Below are 17,261 nucleotides of genomic sequence, written 5' to 3'. Positions count from 1 at the left end.
CAAATGAATGTATCGTGTCATGAATAGTTTACACATGAAAATATTAAGTTATCAATGCATGTATCATAATTCTTGTGATTGTATGACATCATATATTGCATGATAAATTTGATATTTTCTTCATCATAGCATTCTGATGGTTCTCTTTTAACTGGTTAGGATATTATTCGTAACATTATACGACAAAATGACTGCAAACCGTGAATGGATGTACCGTAGGATAGTGGACAATGAGTTATCGCATGAATATATGGATGGTGTTGGCAGTTTTATTGAATTTGCAATGGTAAGTGTCAGTACAGTGGATCCCACAGGTCGGATTAGGTGTCCCTGCAAGATTTGTAAGAATAATCGATTTGTAGAACCTCATGGCGTTAGACATCACCTATACAGGAAGGGTTTTGTGAGTGATTATCAAAATTGGACGTTTCATGGAGAAGAATTTAGAAACAATTTTGATGCACGGGTGAATATGGAGCACGATAATCCATATATGAATTTGATATTTGATGTCGCAAGAACAGAACTGGGTTCTGCTATGAGTCCTAGTGATGTAAGAACTGCAGTAGATGAAGAATCACCAAATGATGCAGCTAGTAGATTTTATGATTTACTTTGAGATGCTGATGAGCCACTTTGGAACGGTTGTGAGAGTCACACTATCTTGTCTGCAGTTCTTCAACTAATGAATTTGAAGTCCGAGTATAATTTGAGTCAATCATGTTTTGACCGTTTGTGCATGATTGTGAAGAGTATGTTGCCCAAAGATGAGAAATTGCTACAAAATTTCTATCGTGCGAAAGTTATGGTCAATGCTCTAGGTATGGGGTATAAAAAGATAGATGCTTGTCCAAATTAATGCATGTTGTATTTCAAGGATCAGAAAAACAACATATCATGTCCGTCATGTGGGCATTCTTGGTTCAAGCCAAAGACAAGAGGCAATGGTAGCACGAGATCAAAGGAAGTTCCATACAAGTCGCTTCGCTATTTTCCTATCACTCCTAGATTGCAACGATTGCATATGTCTTCAAGGACAGCTAAACACATGAGATGGCATGCAAATAAAGTTCGACACGATGAAGACAAGATCATGCATCCTGTTGACGCTGAAGCTTGGAAGCACTTTGATCGTACTCATCAGAACTTCGCAATGGAAGTGCAAAATGTTAGACTCGGTCTATGTACAAATGGATTTAATCCATTTGGGGGTAGATCAACTCCATACTCATGTTGGCCAGTATTTGTAACTCCATACAACCTTCCACCAAGCTTGTGTATGAAACGTCCAAATCTTTTCTTGTCTCTGTTGATCCCTGGTCCGACCTCACCTGGCCAAAATCTTAATGTATATTTAAGGCCATTGATTGATGAACTAAAAGTACTGTGGGATGACGGTGTTACCACGTATGATGCCCAAAAAAAACAAAATTTCAACATGAAGGCCGCTATTCTATGGACAATCAGTGACTTTCCTGCATATGGTATGCTATCTGGTTGGAGCACCCATGGGAGGTTGGCTTGTTCGTACTGCATGGAGGATTCCAAAGCTTTTAGATTGAGGCATGGAAGGAAGCCTTGCTGGTTTGAGTGCCATCGTCGATTTCTACCCAGCGATCATCTGTTTCGACAACAAAAGAATGTTTTTAAAGTAGGCACAACTGAAACAGAAGGTTCATCCTCAAGATTGTCTGGCATAGAGATTCTAAGAAGATTGCGATACTTTCCAGATGTATTAACAGATGCCCGCAGTCCTACACCCTTCCGTGGATTTGGGAAGGATCACAATTGGACGAAGAAATCTATTTTTTGGGAACTACCGTATTGGCCGACCCTATTGATACGACATAATTTGGATGTGATGCATGTAGAGAAAAATGTGTTTGATAATGTGTTTAATATAGTAATTAATATTAAAGGAAAAACGAAGGATAATCTGAAGGCCCGTATGGATTTAAAATTAATATGTAAAAGACCAGAATTAGAACTCAAAGAGTATAATGGCAAAGTACTGAAACCAAAGGCAAAGTACGTGCTCGGACCTGATCAAATAAAACATGTATGTCAATGGTTAAGACAACTGAAATTTTCAGATGGATATGTCTCTAACATTGCTCAGGCTGTGAAGATTGACGATGGACAGTTATATGGGTTGAAGAGCCATGATTGTCATATCTTTATGCAACGATTGATACCCCTAGCATTCCTTGATATGTTAGACAAACCTATATGGGGGGTATTGTCTGAGTTGAGCGGATTTTTCAGAACATTGTGCGCATCGGAGGTCGTAGTATCAGATGTAAAGAATCTCGAGGACTCTGTCATCACCACTGTTTGTCTGCTAGAAAAGATATTTCCGCCAGCATTTTTCGATGTTATGAAACATTTGATCATACATCTGCCATATGAACTAAGGGTTGGTGGCCCTGTGCAATATCGATGGATGTACCCATTTGAAAGGTATATGTTTTTTTATATTTGTCTCTTTAATGACAGATATTTAAAATTTGAAATATATATTCTTGTCAGATGCATGTTTGACCTAAAAAAAAGGGTTCGTAATAAAGCAAGAGTAGAATGCCCTATTTGTGAGGCGTACACTTTAGAAGAGATTTCAAATTTCTCATCTATGTACTTCGAACCTCATATTCCAACACGTTACACATGCCCGCCCCGTAACGATGATGGAGAACAAGTAACTGTAGCTGACAAGCTGTCGATATTTCAACCACTTGGGCATGTATTTGGTAGTTGCCGATCAAGGCTATTGACAGATCGAGAGCAAGATGCAACACACATTTATATTCTTTTTAATTGCTCAGCGATCGACCCATACATCGAGTAAGTATATGTATATGCAACTTAATTATAAATCTTTTTATGTTCTATATGTGAATACATGGCTCGGTAATATAAGTATTTGTGGTTTGCAGACGATTTGATCTGGAGTTGCAAAGCGAAGTTTTATATCTCACTGATGCAGAAGTATAAAAAGAACGTGAAACTAAGTTTGTAGAGTGGTTGAAATAGTTGGTAAAGAAGCGTACATAAATTTTGTACTTATAAACAACACTAAGTTACTTAATTGATCGTGATCACAATTATTGTTTATGTCTGTGCGTAGGTTCGTCATAGTGATGTTAAAGATCAAGGAATATGTGATTTAGAAAATGGTCCGACCAAAGTTGTGCAATGCTACAACGGGTATATCGTAAATGGTTAGCAATTCCATACAAAAGATTACGGTATAAACAAATCAACGATAAATAGTGGCGTGTGTATCAAGGGTAGCAGCTACAGTGAAAATGAACATGATTACTACGGTATTATAGAGGAAATAATGGAGTTGACTTACTTAGGCATAAATAACAAGGTAACTTTATTCAAGTGTCATTGGTTTGATCCAACTGCAACAAGACTCGACAAAGCTTCAGGCATTGTGGAGGTGAATCATAAATCCAGGTTTGGAACATATGAACCATTCATATTAGCCTCGCAAGCTCAACAAGTTTATTATACTTTATATCCGAGTATAAAAAAGTCAGATAGAAATGAATGGTGGGTAGTTTGCAAGGTGAAGTCCAAACTATACCCATAGTATGATCAGTTACAGGAAGATGAGTTAGCTGAAGACAACGATTACTATCAATCAGATGATGTCTATGACTTCGCTTTTGGTCACGATGTTGTGCATGATATGTATGTCATATCTCCATTGGCCGATGAAACATTCATAGAGGAATGTGATCCAAATGATGTATCAAGTGGATGGGCAAAGAATGAAGAAGAAGAAGAAAGTCAAACTAGTGACGAGGAAGAATTCTCAAGCTAGTGAGCAAAATCTTATACTACAAACATCTATTTAAATGCATTGCAGTACTTGATGTGAGTTGTATTGCAATACTTGGTGTGAATGATTAAAATTTTTATTTGAATGTATTATAATACTTGATACGAATTATTTGAATGCATTGCAATACTTGATGTGAATGATTTGAATTATTTGAATATATTGTAATACTTGATGCGAATGCATGAGTTGTATTGCAACACTTGATGTGAATGATTAAAAATTTTCTTTGAATGTATTGTGATACTTGATACGAATTATTTGAATGCATTGTAATACTTGATGTGAATGATTTGAATGATTTGAATGTATTGTAATATTTGATACGAATGATTCGAATGCATTGCAATACTTGATGTGAATGATTTCAATTATTTGAATATATTATAATTTATGCAATGAATGATTTGAATTATTGCAATACTTGATGTGAATGATTTGAATGCATTGTAATACTTGATGCGAATGATTTGAATGCATTGCAATGCTTGATGTGAATGACTTGAATGCATTGCAGTACCTGATATAAATGATTTGAATTATTGTAATACTTGATGCGAATGACTTGAATGTATTGTAATACTTGATGTGAATTATTTGAATCTATTATATGACATAAGTTATTTGTTAGAATATGGTTCATGGAGGTTACAATGGTCGCTCATCCAGTAGTAGCCAGGCCCAGCCTTCATCTTCACGAGCTCCTGTGATAGGTATATTGATTAACTAATTGGATGCTTGATTTGTTCAAATGCGCATTCTGAGAACTTCTAACATATTTTTTTGCAGATGATGTTTCGCCTATAGACGACTCACCTACACCAGTTGATCACACAAGTCAGGAGTCAACACAGGAAGCAGGGTCTTCTCAGTCTGGCACAAGAAGACTCATTCGAATAGTGTATATCGATAATTGACCGTAAGTATTTTGTTTTCAATTATTGCATATCCTATAAATATTTTATATTGATATTTACTGTGTAACAGTTCATGTGCAGCATGAGGTTTGAGCCACAAGAAGTAGTACGGGAGATTAGGAATTCACTTCTTCAACATCTACTAGGACCGATTGCTCAATGGAAAGAGTACCCAAAAGAGGTGTTAGACAGATTATGGTCCTCATTCACGGTATACAGTTGTTCCTTATAGTTAATGTGTTTCATATTTAATTTATTTAAGTAATGTCTACTAACTTTCTGAAAATATTTATAGGCTTCGAATCGCTTCGCAACTACGGTGGAAGAAAATGATGCAAGGAAGGTATGGCAGAAGGTGGCTGCCAATCGATTTGCAGACATGTTGCACACTATGAAGACTGCAGCAAAAAAAGCATCTGGCGTAGTAGATGATCCATTACTGTGGAAGGGCCATGGCCCTATTACTATCAGGAGAGATTACTGGGATGAAATGTGCGATAAGTGGGCAGAAGATGCATTTAGAAATCGCTCTGCGAAGGCTGCACAAAATCGATCTAAGATGCCTGAAGCCCATCTACACACAGGTGGATCTAAGACATTTGGGAGCCACCTGAAGAAAATGGTAACTCATTAATATATAATATTAAATTTATAAGTATTGTTGCAAACTTGTGTACTAAATCTTTTGTCATTTAACTTCGCAGGAAGCAGAAAAATGAGACAGTGTACCATATAAGGATGTGTTTGTTGAAACACATAAATGGAAGACCACGAGAGTCTTCGTATCAGAGAAGGCGAGAACGACAACGGTATGTATTTATTCTATTAATAATCATTGCAATATATATATGTAAGTTATCATAATGTTATCATTAATTATTAATGAATACTTTAAACATTATTTTGTAGGAGGCATATGAGCAACAAATGGTAGAGCGATATGGCGATGACGCTACTCAGCATCCATCATTTGATCCTACAACATGGGTGACTGCAGCAGGTGAACCCAAAAAAGGTCGCGTGTTCGAGTTTGGGAGCAATATGAACACTTCACCAGTTATTGCTTCTTCTAGTTACAGCTCACCGACTTCTTGCGCCGACATAAGCTTCAAGCAGCAGACTATTCTTTTCGGTGATGATGTACGCCAGATCGTTACAGAATCACTGAATAACTACTTCCATGACACTGTCGCCCCCTTTCTCCAAAATGAGATCAACAATCTTGTTCTGAACAGAGGATCTTCGATTTCAGGTCCCTCTCAGGTATAATCACATATTCAGTTTTTTGTCTGCCTTAGAACACATAGAAGCATAATTGAATCACATATATAACTTTTTGCCTGCCTTAGAGCACATATGAGCATGATAGAATCACATATAGAGTTTTTTGCCTGCCTTAGAGCACATATGAGCATGCTATAATAACATATAGAGTTTTTTTATTGCCTTAGAGCACATATGAGCATGCTATAATCACATATAAATTTTTTTGCCTGCCTTAGAGCACATGTGAGCATGCTATAATCACATATTTAGTTTTTTGACTGTCTAATAACACATATGAGCATGATAGAATCACATATAAAGTTTTTTTGACTGGCTTAGAACACATATGAGCATGCTATAATCACATATTCAGTTTTTTGACTGCCTAAGAACACATATGAGCATGTTATAATCACATATTCAGTTTTTTGACTGCCTTAGCACACATATGAGCATGATAGAATCACATATAGAGTTTTTTTATTGCCTTAGAGCACATATGAGCATGCTATAATCACATATAAAGTTTTTTTGCCTGCCTTAGAGCACATATGAGCATGCTATAATCACATATTCAGTTTTTTGACTGCCTAAGAACACATATGAGCATGTTATAATCACATATTCAGTTTTTTGATTACCTTAAAACACATATGAGCATGCACAAATCACATATAGAGTTTTTTTACTGCCTTAGAACATATATCATTTATGATAGAATCACATATAAATTTTTTTGCTTTGCCTGCCTTAGAGCACATATGAGCATGCTATAATCACATATTCAATTTTTTGACTGCCTTAGCACACATACGAGCATGATCGAATCACATATATAGTTTTTTGTCTTCCTTAAAGCACATTTGAGCATGGTAGAATCACATATAGAGTTTTTCTAGCTGCCTTAGAACACATATGAGCATGCTATAATCACATATTCAATTTTTTGACTGCCTTAGCACACATATGAGCATGATAGAATCACATATATAACTTTTTGCCTGTCTTAGAGCACATATGAGCATGATAGAATCACATATAGAGTTTTTTTATTGCCTTAGAACACATATGAGCACATGATAGAATCACATATAGTATGTAATTTATTTCATTATATTTTGTTTATCAATACTGACTGTTTTTTTCTTGTGTAGGCTGCTAGCGATAATCAGCGTAGCGGAGCTGAAGGGACAGATACAGGCAATGAACAAGAAGACGCACAAAATCTTGGCGATGATTAGAGAACTGTGTTGAAGAAGTTCTATTTTTTTATGTTTCTTAATTGTAATTGTTGAATTGTAAATAATTAAACTTGTTAATTTTAAGGTGGAACGATTAATTGTTGTAGATTCTTTTTATATGGAATTTTTTGTGTGGTTTGTTTTTTATTTATAGGAAATATAAATTGTATAGGAAATATAAATTGTACCGTTCTCGGTATTTAATTTTCAAATAATTTTTTTAATTTTTTTTTCGTGTTTGCGACGGAACCATCCGTCGCTATTCATATAAATCTAGTGACGGCATAGCGACGAACGTAAATCCGTCGCCAAGCCGCGGTCGCCGTTTAGTACCGGCTGATTGGCGACGGAATACAGCGCTCGTTAGTCTGTCGCAATTAGCGACGGACCTGGCGACAGAATAAATCTGTTGCCAGTTAGCGTCGAAAAATTCGCGACGTAAGCATACCGTCGCCTCGTCGTCGCTAATCCGTCGCTACGCCTATTAGCAACGGATTAGCGACGTATTAACGACGGAATGTGGTCGTCGCTAATCTACTGCTTTGTTGTAGTGTACTCTTGTGTGCTTCTTAAGTTGAGTACGTAACTTGAGTGAATCAAATGGGTTATCTTTAGTGTACCTTAGTGACTTTGGGGGGTGTAAGTTCTTATCTTGTGAGGTAAAGTTTTGAGCTGCCCATAGTGGAGCTTGGGGTTGTTGAACCTAGTGTTGAGTGTACCCAGTGTTGTAGTTGGACCCAATATAAATAACACCTAATAGTTCATTTGTTCCAGTGACCTACTTTGGAGAGGCTAGGTGGTATACACGTCGACTGACATGTTTTGAGGGTATTGACACCTCTTAGGCCTCCATTCGTCAGTGTAAGGAGCTCAGACTGTCAATTTATCCTAGGTAAGCAGTCAGGCTCTGAAGGATAGGAATTAATTTCCTAGACCATTGTTAAGTCTCTCTTTCAGTTAAAGACCGCTTCAGTGGATGTTTGGCCTAACTCTTCGAATCGATGTGTTAATTACAATACATAGCATAATATACCTATATCTGATTATTGAGTTAAGATTAGGTCTTGAGTGTGTACCATTTAGAAAAAAAAAGAGAAACAATGCATTAGATTAGGTTCAAAAGTAGTTAAATGATTCATTGAATGTTAGCACAAAATTTTATGCATGTCATGTATAATTTCTAGTTCATGCATATATTGGCATATATGGATATGTTTGATTATTATCTTGATTACTAATTATATGATGCATGTAGGTTACATGATGGTAAGAATGAGTTATTGTGTAATCCTGCATGATTAAATTATTATTGTTGTGATTATTAACTTTGTTGAGTTTATAAGTTATGACATGCTATGATTTGTTTGCCTTGTGAAAGATATATACTTTGTATATTTGCGTTCTTTCCATAACTATGTATAGGGTGTTTTTCTATTGGGGTTGTGTCTAATGCCCCTATATTTTAATATTTCATGTAACAAATAAGTTGGATGATGATGATAAAAAGGTTCGGAGTGGCGCCAGGAGGGTCACAGTTTTTTAGGCTGTTGAGAGGACTTGATATTTTTATTATTTGATTATGTTATTAAGTCCTGTAAACTTTGATATTTGAACGACTAGTATGTGATTTATTGCAATTTAAGTAATGATTTGATTTAATTATTCTAGTCTTACAAGTGTGTTGGTAACTATAACCCATCTAAGGCTTAAATCGAATCTAAAAAGAGTTTTTGCTGTGTTTTTTTAAAAAAATTATTTAAAGGGTTTTAAAAAAAATCCTTGAAATTTTTTATTTTAAAAATTAGAGCGTTATAGTGGTACTAATGGATAGGGAGGGCTGGTAAATGAGCTAGTTCGTTTACCAGTGGATTGAGCTTGTGGCTCTGCTCATGTTCGTGTTTGAGCATGAGCTTGGCTCGTCCCTAAGTGAGTATGTAAAAACATTCCATGTTATTTTTACATGGAACATATATATTTTTATATATTACACTTAAAATATATATATTTGTTATATATATTACACTTAATAGTTCTTATTTTATATATTTTTTATTCATCATTCTCTTTATATATATATCTTAAGCATTTTTTATATATTATACTTAAAATATATATTAGATATATATTTTTATCTATATGAGCTCTCCTAATCCAAGTCGAGCGGAACGTCTAGTGTTCGGGTTGAACTCATTTAAGCTAAACAAGCTGCTTGTGGCTCAGCTCGCCAGCTATACAAACCGATCACTAACGAGTTCGTGATTAGCCGAACTAAGAGAAAGACAAGTTGCTCAGTTCATTTTCCAGCCCTACTAATGGACCCTCATATAGGTTTTGGCAGCCCTTTTATTATGCTTTTCAGAGCAAGGCCGTATAGACCAAGTAGATAAGTTGTTCGGATTGACCCACACGATGATAACTTGTCCAGTATAGCGCCCACTATGTCTAACCATTTGGTTCAAATGTTGGTGAGTAAATATGCACTTCATTCTCTTGATAGCTCTTGTTTGACGTCTATGAATATAAGAAAATGTATGAGTAAATGTAATCATATAGTTTTTTTTTTTTTTACAAAGAAAGCTAGGGTTAGGCACACTTCTACCAGTTATACAACCACACCATTGGGATTTGAACTTGCAACGTTGCAACACAAGGTGACTTGCACTAACTACTCTTGCCAGGCAAGTGAAGACCCGGTTGGTATATAGTTTATTTTTGGGTTTTGCTCATTGTTGTCAATATCGGCCCTATATTGTTTGCTCAATGTGAGTGTTCAGTCTGTGTGCTGGTCTTTTTAGACAATTATATAATATATAATTATATTAAATTTATATATACTTATATATATAGTAATATATGTTTATTTATCAAAATATATAGATATATATTTATATTATATAGAAAATACAAGGGGTAAGCATTTATGAGCTTTTTTGCATATTCATGAGCTTTTAAAATAATTACAAACCTTTGAAATATTTATGAGTTTTTGAAATATTTATGAGCTTTTAAAATATTTATGAGTTTTGGAAATATTTATGAGCTTTAGAAATATTTATGAATTTTTAAAATACTTATGAGTTCTTGCATAATTATGAGCTTTTGAAATACTTATGAGCTCTTGCATAATTATGAGCTTTTGTAGGTTTTACGAGCTTTAATGATGCATGCATAAAATTTTTTATAATTGAAATTACATATGTCATATCAAATAATTTACGTGTAACTATGTTAATGTATGTGATAATATTCTTTTTAAAATGTCACGTAATGATGCATGCATGCAATGAGTATTTAAACTTAGTTATTGAAGCTATGGGTCAAAAAGCCCTGCTAGCTATACTCGCATGTTGAAATGTTAAATAACTGTATTACAATTATATACTTTTTATGGAAGCAAGGCATCTCAATTGTCTCCAATTACTCGGAGGATAGGAGACTGGGGCTATCAATGTATCATATGTGATAGATTCTCAACTACTGCAGCTAGTATAGGATGCATCCTATATCGAGTATATGCTATAACAGGTTTTCTCTCGGTCACAGATCGGCTCCTTTGGGCTCTGCTCTGTTCGACACCTAGATAAAATATAACTTATGAATAATACACCTTTGAAATGTTATGACTATTTAAGGTGATTGTTCCCTTGCGTACACATGGGTACTTTAATAAAGAGAAACAAAGACCTTTTTATTCACATAGTTTTGAAATAAAAATATATTCTAATAATGCATAATTATATTCTAAATAAAGCTACATGTTTCTTTATAGTTGTTAACTTTGAAACATGTACTACTATTTCTTGTTAAACTATTTCATGCCTTGATAAACTATATTATAAATGTACCATGCCTTGATGAACTATGACATCATATATGAAAATGTATCATGCATTGATGAACTGTGACATCCTATATCGAAATGTACCATGCCTTGATGAAACATGACATCTTATATCGAAATGTACCATGCCTTGATGAATTGTGACATCTTATATTAATTTGTACGTATACATGAGAGTTCATGTATTATATATGCATATTTTGAATTATGAAATATAATTTATTCAATGTACTTGGATTTGTGTATGCATATTTTGATTCACATATGCATGCTTCAAAGTTCAATTTATGAACATATGAATGATATAAAATTTGATGTTATGATATGAGGTGATATCTGACGTGATGTATGCATGAATTAATCAAATGCATTGAAATGTGATATGCTAAGATTTAAAAAGTCCTAAAAAAGTCAGAAACCTGCAAAATCAGACATCGAGCGGATTTTGAAATTTATGTGGCATTTGAAAAAACATGTCAAATTTGTTGTACAATATGATCGTTTTTCGTATATATATACTACTATCCACCATAACTTATATGAAGAGGAAAGCCTCCTTTGACCATCATTCCCTAAAATGAGCTGAAACAACCTAATAAGGAATAACTTGTTCAGTGCATAGGCAAATCAAACAACTCCCGACAAAGCCCACGATAACTGCAGTATCGCTACAAATGGGTTGGATACGGGCCAGATGGCCCCTGCCTAATCCAAATTTTATGCACTTGACTTGAATCTAAAGTCCAAACCTTAGAATCCAATGATATAAGATTGAATTGGGATCAGAACTTCACGTGGTGATAGTAAAAACATATCCAAAAGATGCTCCTTATATATATATATATATATGCAAACCCACCTTTTACCTGATATTTCATAGTGAGTGTAATAATCTGTTTTAAATTTCAAATCCAAACCTATTGTTTTCCAAAAAGTGTCAAACAAGAACTTAGGTTTCCTTCAAACAAAATGAAGCTTTTAAAGTTTTGCAAAGTTTCTATTTATTACTTGAACTAAAAACACATGATCCCTGATGAAACTTGTGCTTTTTTAGAACCTCTTTTTTCCTCCCTATTTCTCTAGACATCCCTCTCTCTTTAGACATCTCTCTTCTATTCTTCTTCTTATTATTATTATTTTCTCTCTCTCCCTTTCTCTCTCCTCTTTCACGTTTCTCCCTCTCTTCTCTGTGATTTACGTGAGGCTAGGCCTTTCTAGGCTGATCCTTCATTCCTTCCAAGGGCCCAACCATTTTTGTACCATTATCTTGCATCACAAAGCCTCTTTACCTATGAAAGCTAAGGTTTGAATCCTGTTATTCATGGTTTTGTTGATGTCATCCTCTCGGCTTTGTCTCAGGTACTCGTTAGACCCTTATCATGTGTATCAACTGCTTTATTTTGAGTAGCAGTTAATGGTTCCCCCAGCAAAAAGTTTTAGAGTTCTAAAGGCCTTCACCAAGGAGATCCCATCTCTCTTTATTATCATTATGGAGAGACTGACTAGAAGAGTGGATTTTGATGTGAATCATAGCCAGCTTGATCCAATTCAGTTCCTATTCTTTGGACAACATATCTCTCATTTATTTTCTGTAGATAAAGTACTGTTTTTTTGTAAAGTTACAGAAGGAAAGGTGGGCAGGCTTAAAAGCATATTGAATGATTTTGAACATGTGGTAGGTATGAAAGTTAATAATATGAAGTCTGAAATTATTTCTTTCAATATATACTGGTTTACCGTTGTGTTTGGGTAAGGTGAACACCGCTATGTGCCAATCAGTTGCGGCCGAAATTCAGCAAAAAACTGAATCTTGGAAAGCCAAAATGTTGTCCTATGCTAGAAGGATTCAGTTCATACAGAAATACTCTCTCATCTATTCTGGTTTATTGGTTACTCTCCTTTAAAATTCCTAAAAAGGTTATTACGCAGCTGAAGACGTTCCGCAACTTGTTATGGCAGGATTATGATTCTGGTCGGCGTCCTCATTTGGTAGCTTGGGATGTTCTTTGCAAACCAAAATGAGAGGTTTGAATTGGGCTTAAGAGAATTGAGGAACTGAACGTTGCCTACCTGGCCAAACTGTCCCTTGATGTCTATTTTGGTGATCTTGGTGGGCTCGGTTTATGAGGGGCAAATACCTTATCAACCAGAGTTTCTAGCGCGTCAATAAGGAGATAATCTCGGGTGCTTGGAAGGGTATTTGTTGGGGCTGAAAAAATACAGAAGTTTTTTTGTTTTTATTTTGCAAGGTCTTCGATGGTACTATTACGCGGTTTTGGACGACCCATGGTGTGGGCCGCCCTTTATCTCTCGTGTCTCACAGAGATATTGCTCATTTAACTTATGTTAAAAAGATGTGTGAAAGGTGCTATTCAGTTTCAAGGGTAGATGGACCAGGTTTCCTTCCATGGTTTTTAGAAGCTATATAGAATAATGTTACATCTTTCCAATCGGCCCCTGATCAGCTATGGTGGAAAGGACTGCACAGCGCCGCTGATGTCTCTAGAAAGGATATTTGGAACTCGGTCCCCCAAAGGTGCAGCTTCACATGAATGGCACATGTTAGTCTGGGCAAAAAAGATACCACCGCGAGCTATGTGGTTGTGTATCTTTCTTGCTACAAGAGGTTAACCCAGCACAAACTCAAAAGAGTTCTGGGTGTCTTTACCAGATTGCTGCTTGCTATGCCCTTAAGGCGTTTACAGCCACAAAACCCACCCCACTGTACTGTAGAACCCACAGAGGGGTGGGTTTTGTGGTTGAAAATGCTAGGTGAGATTGCCAGCAGTGCTCTAAAATAATAAAACTGTTCGCCCTTCTGTATCTACAGTCTCTAAAATAATAAACTGTTCGCCCTTCTTTATCTACAGTCTCATCATGTGTTTTTTCTTGTTATTTTGTTTTTTAAAGGACGCCGGGGGTTACCCTGGATAATATTTAATCATAAATGAAAATTACAACCGATCTCTCGGCTAGCCAATCCGGTGGCTTGTCCTTCCAACACATGATTACAAAATCTAAGGATGAACAAAATTTCGCAGAAAGCCACCAAGCGCTTTTAAAAGAGACTACAAATCTGAAGGTGAGAAATGAGAGCGTGAGCTTCAAGATAGTCGCGCCACCCTCAATAGCATGATACGACTCTCTATTATTGGATAGAGCATGCATCTCGTAAGACTGGGTTTGACATATCATGTTGCAGTAGTCAGCCTCTAAGGGAATCCGACCCGTAATCCTTTTTTGACCACCAGTCAAAGCAACTGAATTCTGGTTATAGACAGTGAAGGCTAGTAACTCAAACTCCTTGAAAGACCGGTTGGACATTTCAAGTGCCGGTTCAACCCATAAGGTGACTTGATTTGACACTATGGTTAGTGGGCTGTTAGTGGGCAGTTAATGGGTATTAGTGGGGTGAAGGTTGAGTGAATGTACGTGGAGAGACCACATTCAACAACCACCCCTATCTCTCATTATAAAAAGGAAGCTAAGCTATGTGATGAGTGCAGCCAACCGTCAGAAACTTAGTCTATTGCCCATATCCTCGTAATTCTCATTTGGGTTCAGGGTCCTGCTCACCATCGACTTGAAGGTCTGGGCTCATTGTCGGTGTCGATAGGCTGAGGAGAACGCCGAGCACCCACACATTGCAGTATGGCATCTACCGTATTTGCATTCTGATTTTGATTTTGCGAATACGCCAACATTGGGTTATGGGCCCATGCATTGCGCAATTCTACTGCACATGCAGGCGCATCGAGAGCATTTAGTTTACGCTCGTCGATGTCGGCGTATCCGATTTTCAATGTTGATGCAGACTCGAGCCTGCTAATGCAAACTCAGGTATGCAATGCTGCAGATGGACCAGTGATAGCGAGTCGTCAGTGATGGCAGGTAGCAAGAACGGGGCTGGCATACAGAATGCCTGTTTGCTACTGATGGCTAGCAGCTTAGCCATACCCTGGCTCGCCAATGGCCGTAGGGGTTGGTCTGTGCTCTTTGGTCCCCTTCGCAAAAACAGCTTTCGCTAGGAAGGAAGGAGAATAGGAAAGCGCTTCGCCGGTAGCTACCTGGCATTTGGAGACTATTTTGGTTTCATTCAGAAACAGAAAGATACCAATCGACATAGCCGACAGTGTTGGGGATCCAGTCTTAGCCTCGTCGTCGATGGTGATCGGTCGATTGGTTGGCGGTAGCGATAACCAGTTCGGTGGCAGGTGTTGCCATTGGTGACTGTTATCATCATAAAATTTTTTTCCTCCCTCTGCGAGAGAGAGAAACGATTCTGCGAGTCAAACTCGACCAAAGTTTTGAAAATAACTCACCTTCGTTTTTAAAATTTACAAAAAAAAAATCGTAGAATGAGACTCGCCTGTCAGTACGAGGTTCAACCGTTCCTGACGCCTTTACCAGGGGTAATTGAACCAAGGATCAAAAGTGTGCTTTAATTAGGTTCAATTGTCTAAATCATGTTCTATTTCCTAAAATGTACAGAGAAGCAGACATGTGCTATGAGGTTTGGAAAAAAAATTCAAGTTTGAGAAATATGATGTTTGCTTGGAAAATACTTTGGAAATGATATGATTCTGGGAAAATCATGAATTTCATTGGAAAATAACTTTTGAATAGAAAATGTATTCTCAGGACAATTGAAACCATGAGAAAATCGATTTTTGAGATTTGGATTGCTTTTTTGAAATGAAAATCGATTTCTAAAGAGGATTTGAGAATTCTGGGAAAACTAATTTCAGAGATAATTCAAAGATTTTGAGAAAATCGATTTTTGAGATTTGAATCTTGAAATTGAGGATGTTGGAACATTGGAAAATCATGATTTTGAACTTGGAAAATACTTGAAACTTCATTTGAAAACTCAGAGTTTTTGATAAAATCAATTTCTCAAAAAGACTTAGAAAATTTTGAGAAAATCAATTTCTCTGAATTGAAATAAAAGCATATGATTGTTTGAAATACTTTTATGATGCAATATCAATGAAATGAATGAATGAATATGGATTTGAAAGACATTTTTTGAGAAATTTGTGAAAATCTTTTTTGTTTTTGAGAATCGCAGTGCATTTTGAAGTTAGCCTAAGAGTGTAGGCTAAATGTGGCTAATACGAAGATCACTATTCTTACGAGAAAAATAAATGAAATCTTCTCCTTGAATATTCTTGCAAAACTAGAAAATGGAGTTAGCACAAAAATATAGGTTTATCTGGATTTATCCGATAATATAGAGAAATTATCAGATTTTATTCAGATATAAACCCTAATTCATACCTCCCTGATATAACATAAGAAATAAATGATGAAAATGGTCTGAAAATTATGAAAGTAAGATTTAGAAATTTGAAATTGGGATAAAAATGACTAAAATGCCCCTGATAGCAAGACTATGGCCTTGAAATCAAGGTTTTCAGAAAGATATTTTATAAAAATGAGAGTTTTTGAAATCCAAATGAATGAAAATGAAAATAAAATTAAACACAAGATGATATGACATGATTATATATATGAAAATATGAAAAATGAAAGTTTGGAATTTTGAAATTGAGGTGGAAATGACTAAAATACCCCAGATAACAAGACTATGGCCTTGAAATCAGGGTTTTCAGAAATAATTTTTGTAAAAATGGGATTTTGAAATTCAAATGCATGCAAATAAAGTTAAAATCAAACATAATATGATATGAGATGATTATAGGCATGCTAAAACCCTAAAAATACAAAAAATATCACAAAACACTGATTTTCACCTGATTTTTGCCTGAGTTTTGCTTTTGATTTTAACAATTTAACTAACTTATATGGAAAATGAACTTGAAATTGCCCCAAATTTGACATGGACACCAAGACTAACCCTAAGAACAGAATGGAATCTTAAAACTTTTTTTTGGCATTTTTTAATATGGAAATTAATAAAATTTTTAGAAAATCATGATTTTTGCCTTTTATTCTAGATTTGCCCTAATGACAACCTGATTTCGAATGGTAACTTACCATGGAAATGCACCAAATTCTGCAGAGTGACAAAGAACAGTTAGAAAATGATTTTTTCCTTTTACAAATTTAGGATTCGACCTGTGGTCGGAGAATTACAACTCCGGCAAGTTGGATTGGAATCCGGTGAGTTTAGGATTGAAGGC

This window comes from Nuphar pumila, chromosome 5 (genome assembly GCF_984573655.1).
Source record: "Nuphar pumila chromosome 5, dmNupPumi1.hap1.1, whole genome shotgun sequence".
Taxonomy (NCBI): domain Eukaryota; kingdom Viridiplantae; phylum Streptophyta; class Magnoliopsida; order Nymphaeales; family Nymphaeaceae; genus Nuphar; species Nuphar pumila.
Note: the sequence above shows the minus strand (reverse complement) of the source record.